This window comes from Euprymna scolopes, chromosome 14 (genome assembly GCF_053919585.1).
Source record: "Euprymna scolopes isolate OS-2025 chromosome 14, ASM5391958v1, whole genome shotgun sequence".
NCBI lineage: Eukaryota > Metazoa > Mollusca > Cephalopoda > Sepiida > Sepiolidae > Euprymna > Euprymna scolopes.
The window spans coordinates 100,108,928-100,131,403 of NC_136495.1; the positions used below are offsets into that span (position 1 = coordinate 100,108,928).

The 22,476-nt window shown below is 33.3% G+C and overlaps 1 protein-coding gene across 10 annotated transcripts in view; it reads right to left on the reverse strand.

Annotated features, from left to right (window-relative positions):
• Positions 1–22,476, reverse strand: part of LOC145293203 (uncharacterized) — an 897,849-nt gene that overhangs the window by 276,345 nt on the left and 599,028 nt on the right. The gene's annotated exons all lie outside the window — the stretch shown is intronic.

Sequence of the window (22,476 nt, forward strand, 5' to 3'; positions counted from 1 at the left end):
TGATTTAGAATGATAGAGAATGATAGAGAATGATTTAGAATGATAGAGAATGATTTAGAATGATAGAGAATGATTTAGAATGATTTAGAATGATAGAGAATGATTTAGAATGATTTAGAATGATAGAGAATGATAGAGAATGATAGAAAATGATTTAGGATGATTTAGAATGATTTAGAATGATAGAGAATGATTTAGAATGATAGAGAATGATTTAGAATGATTTAGTATGATAGAGAATGATTTAGAATGATTTAGAATGATTTAGAATGATAGAGAATGATTTAGAATGATTTAGAATGATTTAGGATGATATAGATGCTTAAAGCATCTTGTGTAATGCATAGACAGGTCTGAGGTTTAAAAACTGGTGACAATGCAATGTAAAGTTATGGGCACCTAATGAATTGAAAGAATTGAAAGAAATACAGAAATATGATGTAACTAGCAGAACCCGAGGAAATTCCACGGCAGTTGAAAATTTTTAAAGCACATTATAAATAAAATGATTAAAAAATAAAATAAAACAAATAACAACGAATTTAAATCAATTTTTTAGCAAATTTTTTTTAACATTTAAAAGCTAAAATGAATTGATTTTAAAAAATTTTAGATTTTTTTCAATGAAAATTCAGCACATGACATCTTTTTTTCTGAATAATTCTTTATATAAATTATATAAACGAACAGATGTCAATTAACTTGCACATTCTAAAAAGAAACTATAATAAAAAGACTTAAAAGTCTCTTCTCATCATGACTTAAAAAATAATTATAAAAATAAAATAGCCAATTTGAAACCGTAAACAGCCGTGTTTCGTGTTTTGATTTTGAAATGGTTTTAATGATTTTTAATTGATAAAGAGCAACTATAAAGGGAAGTAATTCGTTTCTCATTAATTAATGTTTGTGATGATGTTTTTTGTGAGATTGGGTATGCGAACAAGCAGATTAGTATTTACATATTTTTTCCTTTCTTTTATATCTTTTATCTTTGATCAACATTGTGTTTTATCCATGTTCAAGGTTTTCTAATATTTCGAGTTTGTTCATCTCTTTTTAAAAGTAAATACATATTGGATCAACCTGACAGAACGAAAAAATTAAAAAGATGGCGGATACAAAAAAGATCATTATTGAATCATCAAATGTTTAGGAGGTATTTTTTTCTTTAATCCATAGAGTTTCAAAAATTTATATTTTTCTTTTCAGAGGAAATGAATAGTAACGTAGAATTAAAGGAACTTACTATTCTGTATAAACTTTTAAAATTTTGAAATTGTGTTATAAACAATGATTACAAAAATGGGAAAAATATTATGGCCCGTTACGAACAGACGTAATCCAAAGGTAAAAAAACTTAAAGTGGAAAGTACGTAAAAAATGTGGACTGACGAGTCTTAATTATCATAATATATATATATATATATATATATATATATATATATATATACATATATATATATATATATATATATATATATATATATATATATATATATATATATATATAAGATAAAATAAAAAAATAACTTTCTTGAAGTTATATATTTGGATTTTACCGTCACTGGATTATTTATCTTCCACCAGACTATACATTCATGTGTAATCACCCTTTTCTTCACCATATTCCCTCTGCTTCACTTTTTTTGTTATCAAGTAAGATCTTTGATTTACTTGTTGTTTCATCAAATACTTTTGCATGCAAAATCCGATCCCGCATTTTGCTAATTCCTACCCTCTGATGAGAAGGAAAGTATTTCTTCGAAACTTCGCGAATTAAGGACTATCCATTTATCTAGTGTTTCATTTTCAGATTAAATATGTTTTTAACTTATTTCAAAGTGTTTTTAACATGCTTTATTAACTGTTTGCTCGTATATGTATATATATATATATATATATATATATATATAATAGTAGCAGATCAGCATTCGGATATCGTCATTTGGGTCGTTAATTTGAAAAATGTTTTGTCGTTGAATTAACGGTTCCATTTGAGGAAGATTTTAACTTGACACACCAGACTAAGTTGGAAAGATATGAAGATCTACGAGAAGAATGTGTCAAAAATAGCTGGAAAACCATTGTGTTTCCTATTGATGTGAGATGACGAGATTTGATTACGAACTCAACCTCCACGTTCTTGAATAATTTTGGCTATTCTCCATCAGAGAAGAAAAAATACATAAAGAAAATATAAGACAAAGCACTATCTGAATCAGCGTGGATATGGCAATCTCACAGAATGATTACAATCCAAGAGTTTAGTGATATTATGGGATATTCCTAGGGCGCCCTGGGCTAATGCTTAGGGCCCCAAAACCATGTGTGAATCTAGAGTCATCATCTGAAGAAGGCTTTGTTAAAAACAATGTTTCTGTACAAGCAACAGTTATTATATATATATATATATATTATATATATATATATATATATATATATATATATATTTCCACGGCCAGACAAAGTCGCAGCTTACAATAGCCAAGAAAGCTAACAAATTGGAAGTCCAAGACTCGAGTTTTGCCCTCATCAGTTAGACACATCCAACCTCGGGATTCGAAACCCCAGCCTCTTGCATGCTAGGCGAGCACTCTACCAACTGAGCAAACACGCCACACGTAAAAGAATGCCTATTAACTTACACAGATCAAGCAACCCCACTGCATAGATCCGACAGTGGAATGAACCTACCTTATACTGAACAAGGGACGTGGTCATTCAACCAGCTATAACCCAAGCTGACGTCTCACAAGTAGGAATTTTATACTCGTAAGGACGATGCCATCATGACTTAGAGAGCAACCAGTAATAGAATTTTCAGAATGTGAGAGAATATATAATTTTTATAGTCTTTTTCCTTACCGTAAAGTTATTTGCTCACGGCTCAGTATTTGCATGTAACCGTCTATGCTATGTTACACAAATAGAAATGAAAAAACAAAAACAATAGCATTAATGTTTGGTTCATTTTATACGGGGGGGGGGAGGAGAAGTCAGCATCCTTTTATATAACACCTTCTCAAGTGCACTATTAGAAGTAGGGCAAAGGTCAATCATGGATGTATGATACATTCTCATAGTTAAACTAGTATCAAACATTTGATGTCTCTTCAAAAAGGAGCTGTTGCTGCCCACTTGGGCCGGAAAGTAAATAAGATATACATTTTTTTGAGAAGGTAGAATTCTACTCTCTGTGTGCAACAAACTTTTTTGTTTTCTGCATTAGTGTGATCTGAAGTTAAACTTACCCTGCTTTATAGACAAGGAAACAGGATACGCAAATATCTCTTTGTTAGATAATGAAATGTGGCTGGAAGAGAAGTCATAGTGTATCACAACGTATAAGGGCTCTTTTCGAGGGAGTTTTTAAGCTCCCCACATTTTGGGCCTTTGTACCAGATTTGTACTCGCGGGGAGAGGAACACAATGAAGTCAGTGCAGTGTCTATCTTGAAATGACAGTACCAAATCAGCTTGGCTCAGATTGACCGGTGTTTCTAAAACTGAGTCGAGTCAAAGCTATCAGAGCTGCCAGTCAAAATTGCTTGACTGACACCACGATTTGACAAACAAAATAATATTTGTCTCTCGATTTTCGCGTATATCTATTTCTTTCTTCTCTCTTTCTATCACTCGCTTTCTCTTCCCAGTAGAATGAGAAGAATTGTATTGTATTGTACAGTTATGTGGCAAGCGTCGCCTGACAATAGATGCTCACAGTCGGCGACGGACGAGTCTCAACTCTCGGAGTTTAAAATACCCCTTAATCGTTAAAATAAATAAGATTTTACTTTTATAAAAAAAATGTTTTTGCTTGCTATTTTTTTACAAGCATTCAATTTCAGCAAACAGTCCCTGCCATTAACATCGATAAAACCCTTGTAACGTAGTCCGGACCCCAACACACGTTGTGTGCAGTTTCAGTCGCAAAGAAGACCAAGACAAAGAATAGGAAATAACTCCAACTCGATTGCTCTTTGTAGCAACAACATTTATTTCCTCATTGGTACTGCCGTGACGTCACCGACGTGATCTCGAACATTCTCCACGTCTCTCATGAGACCTCGAACGTTATCTCGTCTTTCTCATGATCGTTCTCTTCTTTTTTATAGTCCTTATTCCCACCAGTGACGTCATTTTGCATCTGTGCTATGTTACACCCTGGCCATAATGACGCCAAAAAGACCCCGAGAAAAGATCCACCAGATGTAGCCGACATCGTATCAAGCCCCTATTTTAAAGGGGATGTGCCTATTGTTTGAGAGTGTCTAACACTCAGAGAGCCGGTTGCCGTTTCCAGAATGCAACAATCATTCCAGAGACGTCAAACCAAGTAACACTCACTGGCAAATGATCATGTTACAAAATATGAATGAAGTTACACAAGAATTAGATGAGAAAACTAAATGCAGATCGAAATATAGAGAATCAGTATTTAAGCAGTCTAGGATGCTTCATTATACTTAGATGGGCAAAACCGTTCTGTGGATTTTGATTGGTTGTCAATTCATGATTAAATATGCTATCTATATTAGATTTCTTTTAATCTGTCTGTCGATTCCACTTTGTATTGGGAACTACTGGACTGATCTGGATGAAATTTTATATGGACGTTCGTTATGATGAGATGCAACAAACTAAGTATTATGGCATCCGTTTGTTGCATATTTAATAATCAATAGGATTAGTATTTATGAGCACAAATGTAACCATCAATTTAGCATAAATCTCTTTTTAAGTCAACGGGCTATAACTTTTGCCGTTTTTAATAAGCAAAAAGTCTAGTCTATTAAATTATTGCTTCATCCAAGCAAGTGTTTTTCTGTTAAGTGGATGGCTGTTGGGGTCCTTGTACTGACTGGCAAGTGTCATGATAAAAATGGAGCATGCATGGTCCCTCGTGAATGCGCAGTGAACGAGGCATAAAAAATGACTAAGTTCAGCCCCCCCATTTAGTCCCAAAAGTCCCCAGGGGACGTCAAATCCTGGTGAAAATGAACAAACGGTGCAGGCTCTTGTATAGGTAGAGGATTGCATCGGAGGTGACATATTTGTGGTGCAGTAGAATGATCCCACCATTTGTTCAGTGATTTTGGCAACAGACCTGATGTAGTCTTCCATTTCAGTTTAAGAGTAGAGATCCGTCGCAGGAGTTTGTCAAAGCAGGGTGCTTCATCAAGATGAGAGCCGATTATTTCAATTGGGGCTAAGTAGAATTAAAGCATTGGTGGTGAAAAGATAAAAGTTTGATTTTGGATGCACTAAATGTAACTAGCCACTTTTTACCTCATTATACTACGTACTCAATCTCGGAGGAGAGTGAATCAGAAAAATCCTGGTCATTGTCGACCATTGAAGTATTACCATAGATGGTAGTGTTTATGAATGATCGTAGATAAAGATAAGGAAAAGATTTGGGCCTAAGATGGATCCTTAATGTATGGCAGAGTTAATATTGTGAGTTTCAGATTTCTGCCCATCAACAACTACTTTAATAAGGAGGGAAAGGATTTCATTGGTTTAGAGGACATTTTCAGCTATTCTTGTGAAGTAGACAATTATGCTAAACCCTATCAAATGCCTTACATATATCAAGAGGTATTGCTCTAGAAACGAAGCCACTGTCAATAGATTCACTGATCCTGTGAGATGTTACTGTCAGCACATCAGCTGTTGATCTCGCAGAATAGAAATAATATTGCTTGTTGCTAAGTAGGTTGTCTTTGTTGAGGTGGTTGGGAATCTCTCACATTAATTTAAAAATGTGTCGCATCTTAACAAGGCCCAAATGCCATTCGGGGAGAATGGTTACTGGATTGGACAGATAGACAGGGAAAGAATTTGTAACTGGTAGAGAAATTGATTATTTCAGAGGACAGCTCAACAAGAATTTGTTAGCATTGAACTTGAAAACGTCAGCCAGGAAACAGTCCCATATTATTGTGTTCCACAGACGATCAGTTCTAGGAAAGTTCATGAAAGTTTCACTTAGTTCTAGGTAGACAGAGAGAAAAAGAGAATTTATTGACAGTAGTTGTAGGTAGACGAGTTTTTGTTGTGAATGTTTGACAGAGTTGGCGGGGGGGGGAAGCACGCAAAGATGAGCAGTCAAACACCTGTCATGAAAGTAACGACAGAGTAGATAAAAACTAGCAATGTGTGTCCTGTGCGAAAGAAGCTGTAAGCTAGGGAAAAGGACATCGTTTACGAGCGGGTTTCTGAAGCAGGAAACGTTTGAGAAGCAAATAATGTAGCACAGTGTTGCGTGTTCTTTGACCTCCATCCTGATTGGTGGAGAAAGATGCGAAAACCACGTCTGATTGCTTCAATATCAATTTTTTAGAAGCAGGAATTCTTTCGTTTTTCTACCCCATTTTACATTTCATGACGTCATATCCCGCTACATAATCAAAATTCTAAGCTTTTAACTTCTAAATAGAATTTTCCGTTGCCTACTTTAATTTCAATCTCCCATGGAAAATTTCCAATTTAACCTAACTTTTAAACACCTGCATCTAAATATTGTTACAATAAGATCCTAAATGAAAATTTCCCTCATGAAAAATAAAGTGGGAGGGGCATTCCAAAAGTAATGCCTCCTATTTTCATTTTGCTCGAATGGATCAGAGAGGAATGCAAATTGCATTGTTTTGATGACTGAACATCCATTCATAACCTGAAAGTTTCATCTCTCTGTTACAGATATTGACGGTGTGAGACTCTAAGAAAGCAACCCATCATAGACATGCGTCAGAAGCATAAATGCATCATTGAATTACTCCATACAAAAAAATTGAACTAACCAACATTCACCAACGCCTGTTGAACGTTTATGAAGATGATGCAGTTGATGTTGGCACAGTTTGATGGGTTCGTTGATTTCAAAGTAGCAACAGAGATGTGAGTGACAAAGTTGGCTCTGGACTTTTACGACCGAGGCATTGTTGATTGCTGGCAAAATTGCAATGAGAATGGGAGTGACTATGTCAAAAAGTCTCTCTGTTGCAGATATTGGTGGTGTGAGACTAAGAAAGCAACGCCTGTCATGGAAGTGCATCAGAAGCAGAGATGCGCCATTGAATTTCTGGCAAAAGTGCATTAAGAATGGTGGTGACTAGGTAGAAAAAGAAATTCTGGAGCATAAAAGTTCGTTTGTTTTAATGGTACCACTCCTGTTTTCGTAGCTCTTCAACTTTTTATGCCAAAAACATAGGAGGCTTTACTTTTGGAACGACCATTGGCTGATAAAGCGCACTCAGGACACCCGTGTAAAGACACTGCCCATCGCTAGCAAAAGTGCATTGAGAATGGTGGTGACTATGTAGAAAAATAAATTCTGGAGCATAAAAAGGTTACTCGTTTTGATGGTACTACTCTCGTTTTTTTTTTTAGTTAAAAAAAAAGGTGACTTTACTTTGGAATAACCCTTGTAATCTAGTTTGGATTCAGATGTCAGAAAAAAATCCCTGTTACTTTCCAAATTAATCTGACCTCACTGCCCTCGTGAAGAAACAAGTAAAGAAGTTATTTTCTTGGCTTAGTCTAATCTGTACAAAAATTCGTTCACATTTTTCTGATCGAGTATTGAAATTGTTCATGTGGTGAAATACATGCTGAAAACAAAATGACTTTTTGTACACCTTTGTACACGATTTGGCATAATTGTAAGAGTCTTCACAAATGGGCCAAGAGACCAGTGTTCAATCCTCGGTCGAAGCATGCCAAAGACTTTTAAAAAAGTACTTGATGCCCTCAGCATTATAAAGTGAGGATCAAGAGTAAATGGAATAATCCTGGGAAAGGAATGGTGCCTTCCCCTACATCTAAGTGCAGTAGCTAATCAAAAGGAAGCCTTTGGGTCGCTCGCGACTACTTTCCTTTTGGTTCATAATTATACACATGGATAAATAAAGTAAAATACGATCTTGGCACAATAATCTGACCTTGTCTTAAAATTGTCTTCATTGAGAGGCAAATGAAATCGGCAGGCTACTGTGTCAAAGACGTTTGTCTTCTCCCTGGAGTGTCGAATCATCAATGAGATTGTAAAAAGCTTATACGTGTTTTGAACATCTTGTAAAATCAAAGGAAAACATTTTTTTTAAAAGATTTAACGTTTCCTTTTCATCAGTCCGTTTCCCTTTTGCGGTTTGTATAAAATAACGAAGATGAAAGTAACAGCAGAAATGAGTGGCCATGATAAGAAACGGAAACGTTTTTTTTTGTTTTTTTTTGCTGCTGCTACTGCTGATTATGAAAAAGCGTATGAAAATGAGCCGAGAACAAAGACTAGGACATCAGAAAGAAAAGAAATGTCACTTTGGTGTAAATTTGTATTACAGCAATATCATGACTAATGAAGGAAAAAATGGCTGATGTGTGGACACCAATTAATAAAACGAATCCCGATCACATAGCATGTGTACTTTTGGTGTTTCATATATATATATATATATATATATATATATATATATATATATATATATATATATATATATATATATATATATATAGCTTTAGTTATCATTGAAAAGCCATAAGATGTATTTAATTCACACTTATAGTATGTTATTCATATGGTAATGTAGTGCGTCTTACACGTGGTTCGTTGAATAGCGGAACTTTACACAACTCATCAGAGACAGATGTGTATTTTTCAGAAAGAAAACAGTTGGAGAGTTTACTCCCTACACCAATAATTCCCGACAGGATGAAACACTAGAATCTGTAGATATTAGAAATAATCATAATAACAATTATGTCGGCCCCTTTTAAGAACTAGGTTCTTATCGTTGAACACTGTATGTTGAAATGTAAAAGTCGGTCACTTAGCCCACGTGTGTAGATCGTGATGTTCAAATCATTTGATCACTGTAAAAGTGTAACTGTCATTCTTGCAACAATGACAGTTACTCTTCATAAACGCTAATTTTAACTATATTCTCGAAGTAGTTCACGCCAGCCGAGAGGTATAATCTTTGCTAATGAAGTCAGAGGTGACTTCTTTGCCGGGTTTGAATCACTCACCCGGTGGTAATAGTTACTCCCGACACGGATGATTTCCGAAAAGATGAAACACTAGTGTCTGTAGGTATTTAAAATTATTTTAGTAATAGTATATATATATATATATATATATATATATAGAGAGAGAGAGAGAGAGAGAGAGAGAGGGAGAGAGAGAGAGAGAGATGGCTGAGAGCTTGAGAATCTCCCAACGTGGTATCATGTTTTTGGTGAGATTTTTCTCTGATTATTATCTTTAAAGTGAGTTTTCATGTTTTTTGACTGGCCGTTCTTCTCACTTTCCTTAGTCAACATTCTGCTCTTTTGATTTACTTTGGAATTTGACACACTTCAAAGTAAATGGATATAAGAGAGAGGAGATATGTAAGATTTTAAACAGAGGATAAAGAGAGAAATAGAAAACTGCTGCGTAAAAGACGTTTTCAATTTAAAGAAAAATTTACATAAAACTGCGCCTAATTTATTTTATCTATTAGTTTATCTCTTTTATTTTCGAATAGCGAGAAATACAACTTTGCATTTTAGTCTGATTATTCCCAATTGAGGTGAAATATAAAAGTTTCTGTGTAGCTTAAATTGGCATATGTCTTGTTGTGACTAGAAAGGTCACTAAGGAAAACACGAACTGGGATAAGGTTAGAAAAGGTAAACTGTATTTAAACAAAGACAGAACATACAAAAACCAACAGTCGTTGCACATACCGCTATGATGGCGTACTATGAAGTACAAAGGCAACTATTTACCACCCTCCCACCATGAGACAATGTGACACAAGGTCGAAAGGTGGGAAAATGGTCCAGAGATCCAAGAGGAGGAGCACTCTATCCCTGCAAAAATTAGTCTGAGTAGCTTCATTGGCATTCCTCGGTGAGGGCACTTCAGGTTACAAGCGATGAACTTGCCCCTTCCGAAAGTTTGGAAGGCAAGTCCTGGGAGGGTGGACCTCCTAGGACTACACAGAACATTTTGCATCAATCCGACAGTAAAAACGCCATTAAAATGGACCAGTTAAACTGATTGTTGAAGCCAAGGAACTGATTGGAAGTACACTGACCACAATGAGTCGTACCTTTCGGTCTATATCTACAGTTTGGGAGAGTTAATCTCTTGTGCATGGGCGAATCCCCCAAAACACCCTCTTACTAAGCTTTTTTTGTCTCTTCAAAAAGCTTATAAATATGTTTTTCACTTTAGGTTAACAGTCAGTTTTTGATGAAATTTCTTTCGTTTTGATCGTTCTGGTTTGTGTTAGTCGCGATCGAACATTTTGAAAATGGTGTCTCTTCCTCTGCGTGTAATGCATATCTAATATCAACTAAGTGACGGTTGTAAAAATTAATTTCGGTGACGTTTATGAGTATGTTTTGTACTTTTGTATACTCGATATCGCCAATCCTTTACAATTTGATTTAAAGTCTGCGTTTCTTTGATGATACCACTCCTTAGTTTTTGAATGACATCATAGTCCCACTACATAAGGTTAGCTAATTTGCTATTTTTACATTTATCCAAAGAAACTAGATTACAAGTTAGTAAAGTTGAACCATCTTCGTATTTGTCAATCCTACTTGCTGCTGAAGTGAATATTGAATTTTGCTTTCCCCTGAACTCTTCAACCGATTTTCCTTTACGTTTAAGCGAAACTTTTTATGCAACTCTTTAACGTTTTTATTTTCTGCTCACATTTTAATTGTCACTTCGTTATTTTTCGACATTTCCGAATTATATGCGTTAATCTTTTAACCATCTTCTTGCAATTCATTCGAAAAGTCTTTGGTCGTTTTTTATAAATAGCTTGATTTTGAGGAAATTTTATACAGCACGTTTTCGTTTCTTATGCATTATTCAGCTTACATATTTTTTTATTAAAAAATGTTGGCTGATAAATTCCAAAGTTTAAAACTATTTATCCAATTCAAACCAAATCGATTCGAAGATTGTTTTTAGAACGTACAGTGTCGATTTTTTAATAATCCCATTCAAAATTACTGGTAAATATAATTCTCGAATAAAATTAATTTTATTATCAGTCACTGTATCTGCTGACTTTATTGCTTCCTGTAAAGTCGGGTTGTTCAGGATCTTCTACGCCTGTAAATTTATAATTGAAAGTCTGACTAAATTTTATAATTGAAAGGTCTTGCTAAATAGGTAGTGATGATTATATGTAATAATCTTAAATTAGCAGGACCTGTGGAAATTCCACAGAGAACTCATTCATATGTAATATATTGATGTTGGCATTCTGTAGATGTTCAGTGTAAATGGATATGCTCTGATATTATTGTAGCTTTTTAGTTAAAACTGCAAAAGTATTTATCTAAGCTAGCATGAACGACCGGCAAAGCCAGGTCATAAAGCACGTTTAAATATCATATTTTAATTCTTGCAGATTTCGTATATATTATCATAGAGATAATGTTCTGTCGATTTTTATATATTATAAAGTTGCGATTTCAAAAATAAAAAAAGTCTATATTCATATGACTTGGGTGCATTAGCTTGAATGAAAATCAAAATAAAATCTTATGAATATATATATATATATATATATATATATATATATATATATATATATATATATATATATAACTTCCTTCAGTTCCTTCAACCATAATCGAAACCATAACCAAATCTTATGAAGAATTCTTGATCAAATTATTTATAAATAAAAATAGATGATGTAAGTGCCATCAGCTATAATCGAAACCGAAACCAAAAGTCATGAGGAATTCTTGGTAAAATTATTTATGACAAGAACTGGAAATGCATAACAATTAAACGACCCGGATGTAAGCGTGACACAGAAAATAACACACGCTATCATATTAATATATAGATAAAGTTTATTTCATTTATTTTATTTTATTTTAATCTTTTTTGTATAAATGTGGGATAGTGTGAGTTAAATCAAGAATGATGAACCTAATTTATGTCGGCGATTAATCTTGGGATGCAATTTAGCAATCAGAATTGATTCTTTGGTTCGAAAGTTACCAACTTGGGTTCAGTGGCCAATATATCTACTCTGATAGATTTGGTGGTATTGCCGCATGTGTGGAAGTGCCTATGAACAGAAAAGGCTGAGTTTGTAAGTGTTCCTTGATTCTAATATGCAGGTGTCTCCCTGTGCTACCGATGTATGATTTGTTACATGTGGTGCCTTGTATGGCACATGTTAGTGGTGTTCATTGCGTAGTTTGTTAGGGTGCAGGGTGCATTACTGTGGTAGATGTTGCGTCTTGAACCAAAATCAAGCACATGTCTGACAAAGAGATCTTTCTCGAAATATTATAGAACACATATATTCCATCAGACCAGCGTACACAGTTAATCACGGTACAAACATAAATAAAATGTATGCATGGAATATATAAATATATACACATGTATTTGTAGTTGTATTAAACTATTCTTCATCTGCTTCGGTTTGTGTTTTTCCGTTACTTTTGCATTGTATCGCCTGCTACATATTATATTTAACTATACACACACATATACACACACACACACACACACACACATATATATATATATATATGTGTGTGTGTGTGTGTGTGTGTGTGTGTGTGTGTGTGTGTGTGTGTGTGTGTGAAATGAAGTAAGGATAAGAATATTGTTACTATATTTCAGAATTAGCATTTTATTTTGAAAAATATGATATAATCGATATGATAGAGCTTACAAAACTATTGCTATGTTGTGTGTTTCAGAATTGAAAAATGCCTTTCAAATATTATTATTTCAAAATGGATGCCATTTCCTATTGGTTTTGTCTTTGTGATATTCGGATTATATCATGAAAGAACATTTGGTTTTGAGTCCTACCTTGGGAGCTTTGGAGAAGTGCGGAAATCAAATCTTAGTCGCTATTACTCCCGGATCAACTCATTGTCATGCTTGTCAGATCAGAGTTTCATCTCTGATTGAAATAGAATCTACCCCGTTCATGACACGAAATACATTTGGAGTTGGTTGTTTTATTTTTTTTAAGTTTATCTGATACCGAATCCAATCATTTTTGTAATGAGACAATGGCGTTCTGCATCTGGTGAAACGCAGCATCTGCTGTGACTATAAAGTCGAAGTTGGAGTTGCTTCTCCGCCAGATGCAGGCCTGGGCGGGTGATAAGAAGACCTAGGTTTGCCCAGTTACCACAGTCTCCCTCTCAGCATTACAAAATCCGATGAAAAGGCAAGCCAATAAGATGGAAGCCATCACAGCTGCAGGAGTTACTAGTAAGGTGTTGCAATACTTTACCATTCGCCTATTGGAACTCCAAATCATTTTTTTTTTAGTCAGGCTTTGCTCCTTTAGCCTTTGCCTTCACTAAGACACCCACAAGGCAGTGAAGCTATTTTCCCAGGTGAAGATTTGAAAATACTTCCACTTTCGATTAAAGTAATAGAAATCGTCATTTATTGTTGCATCAAAATAAAAGCAAAACATTTAAGCGATTCTTCTCAAAAAGACTCGGGCAAAAGAACTGCAAATTCCGTAATGGTAAAAATTCGAAAATATTTCAAATTTTCCCAAATAACAGTGATCCTCATTGTGGTTGTCTTTGTACCAAAATGAAAACGAAATTCTTAAATGATTCTTCGTAAAAAGAGTGTGGGGAGGGAGGGAGTTTTTCATACGCTCAAATATTTATTTGTAAATTTTTCTTTGATGGTTTTATTTTACGATGTATCAAATGCTTCATGTTTTTCATATATTCAAATATTTATTCATGGTGTTTGGCTGTGTTGTTTTGTTTTCCCACATATCAACCTGTTTCAGGTTATTTAGTGCCAAGTGATTTTAGTAAAAATTTGTATGCTTCAAGTTCTTCATAGCTTCAAATATCTATTCATCAGGTTTAGTTTGGTTGTTTTATAGAGGAATATTATTATTTTTGTGTTTGACTTAGCAGAACAGGATTGAGTTTTGCAAAGGGAAAAGAAAAAATAAACAATAATTTCAATGTTTGATGCATTTTTGTTCAGGAAGCCAGTATCTTCAGACAGCCTTATCTGATAGTACCAGATATTCTAACAGGTATAACAAGTCCAGCACTCCAGACCAAAATGGACTTGGGAGCAATGGTAAATAAGGGGCAATTCCACATTCCCCACGGCTAACACTGGATGTGTTTTAAGGTCATATCTAGGACTGCACTGAAATTGAAAATCTCTCTCTCTCTCTCTCTCTCTATATATATATATATATATATATATATATATATATATATATATATATATATATATAAATGAACTTGTCTGTATGTCTGTATGTGTGTGTGTGTCTGTGTACATTCTGTCAATTTTCAGTTTACATACTCGAAATTTGATATACAGGGTACTGAGATTTGGAAAAATCTTTGTAAATCCTTTTTCGGCCAGAAATCTGGCTGTTAAATGGTCAAAGTTCAACGATTTGACCTTTGAGAGCTCTATCAAATTCCTCCGCCAATTTTGGGTCTAAACACTTAAAATTTTAGATATAGGTTCCTTGGATATGGATCTAACTTAATAACTTGATTTGAGTCCAAAACAATAAATGTTAATGGGTCATAATAAGGGCCAAAGTTAAGAATTTGACCTCTGCGGTCTCATCCAATTTATTCAGACAATTTCAGATCTAAACATTTGAAATTTTACATAAAGGGTATTCAGAGATAGGTCAAGCTTTTTAATCGGTTTGAGCCGAAAATCTTTAGTTATAAATATATAAATGTATGTATGTATGTTTGCATGTCTGCCTAAAACTTTCAACAGAGGAGACAGATTTTTACCAAGATCAGTATCGTTTTGAAGTTCGACCTTTCAGACGACAAATATCGAAAAATTGGCTAAAAACGTTAATATCTTCACCTTCAACTGGGCACTTTTCTACAGGGGGAGGGATCGCTTTTTTCGCCGATATTTTCGAAAGTCATCCTCACCTTTCGATTGTCTAGCCTTAATTTAAAACTACGTCACTTCCGGTTTGGCGGTGGTCGTAACAGCAAAGACGTCAGGTTATTTCCCGTTCTTTTCCTCCTTCACGGTACGGCTTCGAATCTGCCTTCCTACTACCACTTTTTTTTTTGTTTTTGCTCAACATACACCTCCAAACACCCGGGCACCGCCGGACTGAAATGATAGTATTTATTATATATCTTTTTTATATATATATATATATATATATATATATATATATATATATATATATATATATATATATATATATATATTATAAACAGACACACACACACACACATATATATTATATATATATATATATTATATATATATATATATATATATTATAAATATATATTATATATATATCATAAACATATATATATATTATATATAATATATACATATATATATAATATATTATATATATAATATATAATATAATATATAAATATATATACATAATATATATAAGATATATATAATATCTATTAATATATTTATATAAAATTGGTTTAGAAATTCTAATGAGAGAAAAATGTATATTTAGATAAGAAAGGTCACCAATAATTGCTATGTATTTTTTCACATTATTTTATTATTCCGTGTTTTGATTTTTCATATAAAATGTATCATATTTAGATCATTGTAATAATGTTTTGAAATCATTGAAATAGTTTTTTATGCGTTTCAGACGTTCTGTGTAGTGTCCTCTTCGGAAATTATTCAAAGTGTAAAATATTTAAAATATATTTAAAGTGTATTCAGAATGTATAAAAGCATTTTCGCAGTCCATTTTGGTTACATGATTCCTGAGCGGTCGAAATGTCTGTAAATAATTCTAAATGTCTTCACGGGTGTGTTCTTATTGGGGTCAGACCATGGTCATTCCTGTCTTTTGCTGTTCCCTCTCTTTTCTCCTTTTACTACTTTTTATTTATTTATTTTTTTTTTATTACTTGGGTGGAAGTGAGGGCTGCGTTGGTACTTGGTCAAGTAGGTGCGTAGGGAAGTGTGTGTGTGTGTGTGTGTGTGTGTGTGTGTGTTTCCTTGTATTGGTTTGTAGAATGTATATGTCTAATAGTTTTATAACATTATAAATTTATTTGCTTTCCTAAAAAAGTAAATGTGATACAAGTTCGTTTGTAATGTGTGTGAGGTGGTGGTGGGGGGACCGGCTTCTCTGAAACAGGGGTAATCGGTAGAGATATTTTCATTTAATTGTGATTTTGATTTTTTTGGATTTTTAGATTTTAGTTTTTTTCTGTTGTGATTGCGTTTTAATCTTAGTCGGATGGGGCATTCATGATATTATGTTTGTTTAAATAGAAAGGCTTATTTATAAATAGACAGAGGGGAATTTTGTTTGTCTCCCCATGTGGGTAGGGCCAGATCCAGGATCGCTTTTTAGTGTGGGGAAGATCTTGCTCCCCAGAAAGCATATAATATATATATATATATATATATATATATATATTATATAACAGATATATAATATACATACATATATATATATATACATACATATATATATATATATATACTTTTATATATATATATATATTTATATATATATATACAATGAACAATGACCTTGCCTGTCTGTTTGTGGAACGGTCTCTACCAAACTACTCTGCCAATTTTTGGTCTACAGACTTAAACTTGATATAGTAAAGGTTTTTATGCATCAAGTTCTTTATATCTTCAAATACTTATTCATTGTGTTTTGATTGTTTGATTTGTAGAGGAAAATATTTGTTTTTGTTTTTCACTTTGCAGAACATGATTGAGCTTTGCAAAGGGGAAAGAAAAAACATCAAGATCTCATGCATTTTAGTTTAGGAAGTCAATATCTTCAAAGAGCCTAATCTGATGGCACCTTGAAATACATTTGCTGGTCAACACATAAACAATAGCATTAATACATATTTGAAGATATTAGAAACTTAAAACATTATTTTTACCAAATTCAGTAGTAAATAACTAAAAAAAAAAGCGTTGGAATGCTGTGGAACAAGTGTAAATTACATGTATAGTTACCACCTAATACTCACCTGGGCCGGTTCTCTTTCTTTTCCTTCTTAAGCACGTTGAGATGTATTACACAGCAAGAACAGTTTAGAATCAAATGAACGATAAAAAACTAGTTGTTCACAGAAAACATTCTTGCAACAAAATACTACGCATTCTAAGGAAAAATGTTAGAATTTCAAAAGAACAAAAAACATATACATCCCACTATCTCAACCTGACTACCACATCAAAACAATATACCAAACCAGAAAACAGACTGCATCGAAAAAGGAGAAAAACACCAACACACAAGGCAACTCATAAAACACGCTTGAAAAAAATAAAAGACATAAAGTGAACCAACATGAATAAGTATCAAACGCAACTCACTTTATTGAATCTTTGTACATGTGATGTAGATGAAATAACAGCCTATCATATAAACTCATTTATATATCATTTATATATCATACAAACTCATTTATATATCATTTATATATCATTTATATGTCATACAAGATCATTTATTTATCATTTATGTATCATACGAACTCATTTATATTATAACAACACGTAGTTGCCGTCAATGCATCTTATATGTCCAGAGTATGATGTCAATATATTCTAAGCTTTGCTGAATTTTATAAACATCTTTCACGCTTGTTAAATTACGTTTAACTAATTAAATACAAGTAATTTATCTTTTAAAATTACATTTTGAATTTAAACTTAAACAATTCTTTTATCATTGAGAAAAAAAACCCCTTCATATTACATTTCTCATGCGATCCCGTATATCTCCTGGTTTGGAAATTGAAAAAAAACCGCATGAATCTTATTTTTCTAAATGGAATCATGCTACGGAGGAAAAAGAAAAAAAAACTATGTCTATTCTGAAGAAGGTGCAATGACATCGAAAAAGTTGATTTCTAAACGAATAAATGTTTGTTTATTAAAAAAATATCTGCATTGAATTGTCTAACTAAACTTATATTGTGAATTTAAACTTAAACAACGTTTTTAACGTGGAGAAATAACTTCATGTTAGTCTAATAACCTTCCACCTCCAGAGGAGTGTAACTTAGAACTGAATTTTACACAGTATTTTATCATTGCAGATAAATCTAATAAGAATTTTGGTAGTCTTAAACCTATTCTTGTTTTCAGATGTACAATCTTACAACTTATCACTACTTATCACAACATATTACTGCAGATAATAACACACACACACACACACACACACACACACATCATAATTTAGTAAATTAAATTTTATGATGTGAAATATTTAAATTTAAAATCTAGGATTTTTATTATATATTATTATATACAGTGATGATCATATTTATTGGCACGGTAAAATAAAAGTTAAATTTTGTCTAATAAATTCTAAAAAAGGGATTAAATTAAAGAAAATAACAAAGTATATTATGTATTTTTAACTGGCCTTTCCGATGCAGCAATCGGATTTTAGAAAAAATAAATAACAAAGGAACAACAAACATAATTGCAAAAAACCCTTGTTCAAAATTATTGGCACGGCTTTGTTTTTCTTTTAGTATCAGTATAATATCAATCAATTTCCGGTTTACGTGCTTTCTGAACTTTTTTATAGCCATATTATGCTTGTTTAACGCTAATTCAGTGAATAATTTTTTTCAGATAATTTTTAGATAGCGATTTATTTAAACTATTATAAGTGACTAAATTATAATTTTCAATCGCCATGGTTAAAACTAAGGAACACAGCGAAGACGTCAGGAAGCTTGTTGTAGCATGCCATACCAATGGGGAGGGCTATGATAAGATTTCAAAGAAGCTAAACCTTCCCAAATCCACTGTTAGAGCCATAATAAACAAGTTCAAATCGCAAGGCCACGTTATGAGTTTAGAGGGTAGAGGGAGAAAAAGGATTCTTTCCCCAAGAGATGAACGGAAAATTGTTCGACAAGTAAAACAAAACCCAAGGATCTCTGTTGGGGAGATTGTTGATGAACAGAGCACCTCTGGAGTGAATGTATCTCGACATACAGTTGGTAGAGTTTTGAAGAGAGCTGGTTTAAAAGCATGTCGTCCGAGAAAGACTCCCTTATTGAAGCCTATGCACCTGAAAGCAAGGCTAGCCTTTGCAAAACGTCATATTGATAAAGATGTTGCATTCTGGAAACGTGTTCTATGGACTGACGAAACGAAAATAGAGTTATTTGGCCATAATAAAGTGTCTTATAGTTACAGAAAATCTGGCGAAGCTTTCCTGCCTAAGAACACCATACCCACAGTGAAGCACGGTGGAGGCAATTTGATGTTTTGGGGATCCTTTGCTGCCTCTGGACCAGGGCGACTTGTTAAGGTCACAGGTAGCATAAAAAAGGAAGATTATGTTAAAATATTGGATGAAAACCTGAAAGACTCTGCTAAAGAGCTCTCACTTGGTCGTCGTTGGTGGTTCATGCAAGATAATGACCCAAAGCATTCGGCTAAACTGACTAAGAAATGGCTTGAGGACAATCATATTAATGTTTTGGAGTGGCCATCACAAAGCCCAGACCTTAATCAAATTGAAAATTTATGGAGAACATTAAAATTGAGGGTAATGCAAAGGAAGCCTAAGAATCTTATTCAATTGGAGGATTATTGTCAGGAAGAGTGGGCTAAAATTACTACTGAAGAGTGCAACAACTTGGTTGTAAACTATGAAAAGCGACTGAGGAAGGTAATCAAGGTCAAAGGCTATACAATTGATTATTAAATAAATCGTGCCAATAATTTTGAACAAGGGTTTTTTGCAATTATGTTTGTTGTTCCTTTGTTATTTATTTTTTCTAAAATCCGATTGCTGCATCGGAAAGGCCAGAAAATAACAAAGAAAATAACAAAGTATATTATGTATTTTTATACATAATATACTTTGTTATTTTCTTTAATTTAATCCCTTTTTTAGAATTTATTAGACAAAATTTAACTTTTATTTTACCGTGCCAATAAATATGATCATCACTGTATATTTACCATACAATTTGGATATGAAATGCAATATCCTTTTCACTTTGAACCAATATATAATTTCCCTTACTCTAATTATCATTTTCTATGTTTATTGTATTTAGCAAATTAGGTATGAAGCATTATAATATCTGCTAATGTTTTTTCCTTTGAGGAGATAGGTAAACCTATAGGTTAAGAAGATATACTTATTGAAATGTATTCTTTGTCTTACATATAATTAAAAATTAACACACCAGTAGATCTATTGCATTACATTATTCTGAAGTATATATATATATATATATAAAGCTGAACGTCTGTATGTGTGTCTAGTCACGAATAGGCTCCTATATGGTTGACTATTATAGAAAACTGATTACATATAATGATAGAAGATGTATCAAGACACAGGGATGGGTATGTTTGATCTGGCATAATGATGATTCATTAAAATTGTGGGGTCTGTGTACGCGCCTGGTCCACAAAGTATGGAAATAAAAAATTAAAAAATTAAAAAACAAAAAACGTTTATAAGTGTTTTTGATATAGATGTACATAATAATACTTTGATAAGTATGTTTTAACTTAAACAGGGATGGTATAATAAAATTGTGGGGGTCTGCGTTCGCGCCTGGCCTCCATAGAATGGAAATAGGCACAAACTTTAATAAAGACTTTTCATGTCTATCTGCGTAAGTATACTTTGATAATTATGTTTCAGTTTGAAGAAATATGGTATAATAAAATTATGGGATGTTCGTTCGCGCCTGACCTCCATAGAATGGAAATATGCCACAAAGTTTAACAAGGTTTTTTAATATAGATCCACAGAATATTGTGATGTGTTTCAGTGTGAACAGGTATGGTATGATAAATTATGGGGTTAATATATTTTATTTTTACTTTCATCATATTTTGCTTTGGTTTTGATACCCCCAAATTCGAAGCTATCCCTTTAAAACCCTTCCTTTTCATAACCTATCATACTTTCATAAATCAGAGTCCATTTTCTGTAGCCTGTTTTTGAACCCAGTCAATGACGGATACTTTTGCTAGTATATATATATATATATATATATATATATATATATATATATATTTATATATATATATATATATATACACACAAGCTATTGCAAATAACTCCACTGCCTTGTTAGAGCATCGGGAAAAGCAAACGCTAGGGGACTAAACCCTGACAAAAAATTCAGTTTGGAATCCCAATAGGTGGATTGTGAAGCACTGCAATACCTTTCTGGCAACTTCTGCAACTGTGCAGGCTCAGACCATATTGGCTTGCTTTTTCGGTCAGACTTTGTCTACAACGCCGAGAGGGGGACTCTGGTAACTGGGTAAACTTAGGTCTCCTTATCACCTGCTCAGGCCTGCATCCAGAGAGCCAATTCCAGCTTCGACCTGCATAGGCCCAGCAGATGCTGCCGTGCACTAGAGGATGCAGAATGCCATTGTATTATTAGACAGAAATTTACCATCGTATATATACACACATTATAAACACACACACACACACACACACACACATTATTGTAGTTTCAATAAGAATGCCATGTTCAATTTCAAGAAAAGAAAAGTATGCAATTTCAATTTTGTAAAACTTGTCTGTTCGATCCAATTATAAGTCGACCTTTCCATTTTATGTGATGCTGAATAATACACCTGCAAGAAATGTGTTTTTATTTATTTGAATAAATAATACACATTCAAACAATAACAACTGGCACAGGCGTCCAAAAAAAAAAAAAAAAAAAAAAAGATGTCTAGGCATCTGCAATGAAGATTAATCAAAGGAACAAGACACAAACAAAATAATAATAATAATTCCAAACTCGCGAGCAAATGACATACAAGAGACTAGCTACGTAAAGACTGGATAAAGGAAGACAAGCAAACAACTCACTTGTTAAATGTGTACAATCAACATTCCATTACACGCAAACCAAACAATAGATGTGAAACACTTCTACAACTAACTGCAGGCCAAAATATAACAAACCTTAAAATAGTGACATTAAAACATTGACAGTTTACAAGTACAGTAGAACCCCGGGATACGGCATTAATCCATTCCGGGGTTTGGATCGTTCTATGCCGGGGCCTAAGCAAAATGTTATACAATAGATATAAAAAATTAGTAACAGTTCATTATATAATACACATGTATATAATCAAATAACATTATAAATAACACTGTAAGGCAGGGCAGATACCGTAATCAGAGGCCGGCAAAAACATTGTATTCTATACCGTACCCTGAAAAACCGTATCCTGGGGTTCTACTGTATTCTTTAAACAATTATTACAAATTCTTTGCTTCATATAGCCGACATTTTGACCAATGAGATTTTCGCATGTTTAGTTATTGCGAGCCAACTTTTTGTTTAAGACCATATTATAATATATATGAAAAAATAATTACAAAGTTTCCAACTACGTTAATAAAAGCATATCTACTATTGTAACAGAGCGTGGACACAT